Below are 6,079 nucleotides of genomic sequence, written 5' to 3'. Positions count from 1 at the left end.
GAAAGCAGGCTTAAATTTTAATGATAGTCTCCTTGCTAAGACATGCAAATGAAGTCAGTTATTTCCAGTGCATTTACCCAGACTTTCCAATTGTCACATTATTGTCTGGGCTTTTCTCTATATTGTAAACTCTGTTATAATCAGCTATTTGCTCTACTTATCCATTCAGGCTAGCTGCTTCTCCAACAGATAGTCAGTGTGAAGCATGAAGGTCTGTTATACCTTAGCATTTGACTTAGACAAGTAGTCGGATTTCAGATATGATTCTCCACTAACTGCTACTATCTACAGGGACCTCAACTGCATCGGACACAGCAGTGAGATCATCCCCTAAAGTCAGTAACCATCTCCCTGTGAAGTCAGAACCAGCCTACTGAGAAAAGAACGTTACTGGATTTAAGCATATGAGACTTTTCCTAGAGGCCTAAATTTATTTCACCTGTTGGTACTAAAACAATTTAGCCTTTAGGAACATTAGCTGTTACAATGGAGCCTTAAACACAGAGCTGGGAAACAACCTGCATTTCACTTCAGAGAAGTGGCAAGAATGACCCATCAGCTTTTAAACATTCTTGACAGTGCTGAGCTTTTGCTATTTGGACTTCTGGTCTCGCTTCAACCACCAGTCTGCTGACACCTGTTACGCTCTGAGTGGAGCTGCACGTCAACTACAGGGCTGCAGTCTTTGTATTGTGTCTGTGGACTAACACACGCAGGTAAAAACTCTGTCCAGGAATGAACAACATTCTTGTCGATGTGTGCTTAGATGGGCAGGAAAAAAGTGGAATACACAGCTGAGATGTCTGCATGCTTTTGGCCCAGCCAAAAAAAAAGGAGTATGTTCAGCTGAGCAAAGGTGAGGATTATTTATTCTGCAATTAATGTGCAGATTTGTTATTACCCCCTCAAGCCCAGGAATGACAGTAATCTTCTGTGAAGCTCATGTCAGATATCTAACATGTACATTCACACAACTTCCACAATCCCCAGTTCCAGGAAGCCTCCAAGTGGCCCCATGTTCTTCTACCATCAGATAGTCTGTGAGGAAAAATACAGTGCTGGCATTTGAACCAGGGTGAATTATATACTAGTAAGTCCATGCAGAAATTGTTGGTCTTACTCTAACATGACCTTTAACCTTAGCATGTTTTTATACCATTTATAGCAATTCAAGTTAAGAATAGCTCCACCATGATGCAGTCAACAGCTAAAAACTCAGTTTGAAAAAGGCTGGGTGGCTCCCTCCATCACAGAAGCTTTCTTCCAGATTATGCTTCATTTCAAGCAGGGTGCCTAACTGGGGAAGATCCATTGCCATTGGCCATATCCTATGCTTAAATGCCAGTGCTTCAATCGCCTCAAAACTTTCAGTCACTTGATACTCTTAAAAATCGATCTGTTAGAATTACAATAAAAACCTCACCAATGTAACTGGAAGCTTCATCCCTGGCTTCTAAAGGAAACTGGAAGAAGAGATTAGGCACTATATGTTTAAGGTGAGAAAATGTCACGCAAAACTCATCATTCAGGCCTCAAGTGCCATTTTTAAAATGCATTAACTAGTATCACTGAATATATTTAAAGGGTTCAGAGTTCAGATGCAGTGCAAAGCACAAAATGCCTGCCATGGAGGTGGTCTGTTCAGCTCAGACTGGAGATGGCTAAGAGGCAATTTGATTATTGCCTACAAGAATCTTCACAGGGAAAAAAATCCCACATTCTAGAAGCACAGAGAGCCAGACCAGAACACAAAACCGGGCAAATGTGTGGATGCAAAATCCACACTGCTGCAGAATGGAAATAAGGTAGCTGTAGTTTTAAAAGTGAGGATGGCTGTTCATTGCAACAAAAACAGCGAAGGAGAAAAGGGGTTCGCCATTCCGAGTGGCTTTCAGTAGATATGCTTTAGCAGACAAAACGTTAGTACACAGGCAAGTGGATGACTTCAATAGTCTGCAGTAATCCGGAAATAAATTTAAATGCTATGATGGTCTCTTTTGGTCTCAAACATGATATGCATTCATATAGCACTACCACAAGTAGTCAACACCGAGTGAACAGATCAAGTTTTCATAGGATTGACGGATGAACTCCAAAGATTGATTCAAACATTGTTAGGCCACAAACAACTGGAATAATCAATTTTCTCTGTTTAAATCTGTATCTTTACTGTGGTACATGTGGAGAACCTTTGCTGTCTTTGAAAATATAGAATATCCCTCTGAAATTTTGTGATGTTTATGACTATCGATAATGTTAATTTAGAACATTGTTTCACACCATTGGTGCAATATTGTTAAAACCTGTAGCAAGTCTGGGTAAATGGTGCTGCCCCCAAAAGTAAAAAACTCACTGCCTAATATTCAAAATAAGTTACAATAGCTTTAGTAGTGCACTAATCCTGTAAACCACAGGAGGGCCTTAAACAAATAGATGTCAAACATGAGTGAAACCTTCCAGTACAAAGAGATAAAGGCAGCTTTCATCTTGAATAGGGTCTCCAATTAGAATTAAGATGTTCAAAAGAGAGGGAAAATTAGATCACGAAATCTTGAATTCTAAATTTCCAAGGCCTGGAGCTGAGTGATAACTTGTGAAATGACTGACTTCATGCAGATTTTGCACATCCATAAGATATCCCCCAAGGCAGATAAAGAGGCTGCAAGATCCTAATCACAGTATCCTGGGTATTAAAAAAAAAAAAAAAAGGGGGAAGGGAAGAAAGAAAGTAAATAATCAATAATGAATGCAGCTGTTCATACTAATGCATAGTGACAATGAAAGATGGAGCTTCTCCAGGGAAAACACCATTCCACCTCACCTACACACAAAGCTTCAAGATTGTATATGCTAGCAATTTCCGTAAGAATTATTTTTGGTAAATCTTAAAAAATCCTAACTAGTCCTAAATACTAAAGATGACATCTAGCAAGAGTTGTTCCACCTCTGTGACAATCATTGCTGGAGCAGCAGTCTCCCAGCACTGCAACATGGCAGAGATTTGTTCACAGCCACCCCTATCGGGGTGCCCTGCTGTGGGGTGACAGTCTCTCTTTGTAGCTCAAAGAGCCTTAAATAGCCTACACAGTTGGAAGCTTGTGTCACACTCCTGGGATGTGGGATGCGTGGGTTTGACCAACACCAACCCAAAGAAGGAGCTGGTGTTCCCTGCACCACGGAAAAGAAGGATCTGCTGTCAGCAGGCTGTAAAAACCTACCACTTGCGCAGTCTTCAGGAGAGACACTGAGCAGAAAGAAGCACTGAAGTCACAGGGTGGTGTCGTGATAATGGCATTCCTCTGCTCCAAATTTCCAGTTGGTTAGGTTTTGTTGAGCTTCCTGCTCAGTGTGAAAGGTTTGGCTGCTGCTCAAGCAGGGCCAAACCTCCCCTCCTCACCCACATGGTGAAGTCGGGTGTGCAGGGCAGATGCTGAAGTCTGCTCCAGATGCCAAGGATCAGTATCAACGTATTGCATGGCTTTTGGATGTAGGCTGTAATATTTAACTTATAAGCCTCTCAGTGTAAAAAACAAGGTATCTCTTTATAGTACTTGTGAACGGAAGCTGTAGCATCACTACCTAATATTAATGTTTATTGGAAAGATCAATACCCATACAAAAGATGGCCTCAGACATCTGTGGGACACAAGATTCAATATCTTTCTGATAAGAAAAGGACCCATGCTACAGAGATTGGAGGTTCTCTACAACCACCCATCTCACTTTTGCACATGCACATTTGGGCACGTCTACTTTTTTTTAAGTATACACACTTGAATCAGTACTTTTTTTTCTGCTAGACCTTGTATAAACCTAAGTAACTCCCTGCTGAGTCCCGAATGGCCTTGTAGAAGTCCACCAGGACTATTGTTTATTTCACTTTGATCCCAGTAGCTTTGGAAAGGACTTTGTCATGTTTACCTTCAAGTTACTCATCTTGTATGCCCACGGTTTGTTTATCCACTGTAGTCCATTGAAATTTCCCCCCCTTTTTTTAGCCTGTTAAAGAAATAGGCCAAAGGTGATTTCAGGGTCCCTATCTGGATATGCATCACCAATTGCATCAAAGACAACCTTTGGTTTCCTCTAGTAAGTCAGCGGCATCCTAGATACTGTCTTGCTCTCACAGATCACCTGTGAGTAGGAGAAATCTCAGTCCATCAAGCAAAAAATTGACCCTAACTTAAGCAGATTTAATAACACCACCGAGGATACTGTAATAAGACCAAAGTGAGCCCTGGTGCAATCATACATTTCTGGCTCGAGCATGCTAATCTGCTTTTTTTCCTAAATCAAGCCTACCAATATTTATGTTCAAGGTTTTCCAGTGGCAGTAGTTGGGGTACTTGTTCTTTAACAGGGGAAGGGCTGAAAGAGGAGAAAAGCACAGAATTGTACTTTTCCAACAGGAATGATCTCCCACTCCTGGCCATCCTCCAGCCTCACTTGGGTTATTTAGGCTGGGGAGAGCCAAGGTATTGGGAAACAGCATATTTAAATATGGTAAGTGAATTTATTAGTACTATAACATACTGGGAGCCTATGTTTTTATCATGTCCTACTAAATTTATATTTATTCAGCTCAGTAAAGACCCATGAGTCCTGAGGAAAGGATTACATAGCTTAAATGACTGTCATTAATTAACAGTGTGTCTCAACTTTGACCCCTTCACTGTCTGCCATCACTCAGAACCCTGATTTTAGGCTCCTCCTTACAACCTGTGGAACATTTTTATTGGATAAAAGACTTTAAGAAGGACACAGAAAGCTTGGGAGAAAACCCATGACTAGTTCTCCTTATGAAACACAACTGTTTCAGTGGACACTTTGCAAGGCAGTAATGGAGAAAGGAAACTTCCTCACAACCCTGTTTGCAACATTCATGCCACATCATTGATACTCCTTCCTCAGAAAAAGGAAAGGTTTTTTTAAATAGAATAGAAAACTAGTTCTACTTTTTTTTTTTTTTTCAATCCTGTTGGATTCATCACCAAGGCAGGTTTTCCATAATGAGGAAACCAACTCTGCTTTGCAGCCCAGTTCAATGCCTGCTACAAGGTGCAGCCTGCCAACTGAGCACTACCAGTCCTCCTGCTCTGCTCCTCTGGACATGGTAATTACAGTGATGAAGTGATTATATGTCATTTAACTGTAGAAGAAGATTTCCCTAACTGAGTGAAGGAGGAGAATTTTGCAAGGCAACGTTACAAGAAGAGTTCTCTTACCCCAGTTGACCTGATTTAGCAATATAAAGTACAGAGTGCACCTGACTGAACAAGCAGCCTTCCTTCCCAAAGACAAGATAATAATCAACAATCACCATTTGCTTCAAGGATATCAGCAGTGCGGTGGTGCGATACCAGAAACAGCAGTTTGGTGCCGCTTCTCACATGGATGTTGGGGCGTGATTTTTTAAAAAATTACTCTTTATTATCATAATTTCTTTACTTAAGAAAAAAGAATTTTCTAAGTTAAATAACAAATACTGTTATAAAGGTCCATTTTTACATACACTATACCCATGTAGCCCAGCACCTGTATCTACATTACCAACTGGAAGTACAAGTAACCTGTGAATAAACCCATTAATCGGATTTTTTTGCCATGTTGTAAAAAATTATTTATTCTGAACAGCCCTAGAAATATAGTTTTATATTTAAAAATAGAATCTAAAATTATTCCATTTGAAGCATTATTAAATAAGTAAACTGTAGAGATGAGCTTCAACCCAGAAAAAGATCTTAAAACACTTAAAATCAATTCAGTCTTCATGATGGTAAAACCACAAATGGATATAGCCATCATGACTACAGGCGTTTCAGCATGAAGTTGGCTTAAGTAATTTCAACTGCAATTTTGGCTGTCTGTTTTATCATGTGTGGCTAGTTGTAGACTCAGAGCTGCCTCATCACAGAAAAGACACATCCTGCAGCTGCCCCAAGGCTCGGCTGCACCACACATGAAGTGCTACTTGTGCAGGGTGCATCCTTCATCTACAGCCATTTGGCTTTTAGGAAAAAAATTCCCAGGCGAAAACTTGCCCTTCAGAATAGCTGTACTGTAAGCTTAAGTAGGGAAA

The sequence above is a fragment of the Charadrius vociferus genome, unplaced genomic scaffold (assembly GCF_000708025.1).
Source record: "Charadrius vociferus isolate BGI_N301 unplaced genomic scaffold, ASM70802v2 scaffold68, whole genome shotgun sequence".
In the NCBI taxonomy this organism is placed as follows: domain Eukaryota; kingdom Metazoa; phylum Chordata; class Aves; order Charadriiformes; family Charadriidae; genus Charadrius; species Charadrius vociferus.
This window is presented reverse-complemented; position numbering follows the sequence as displayed.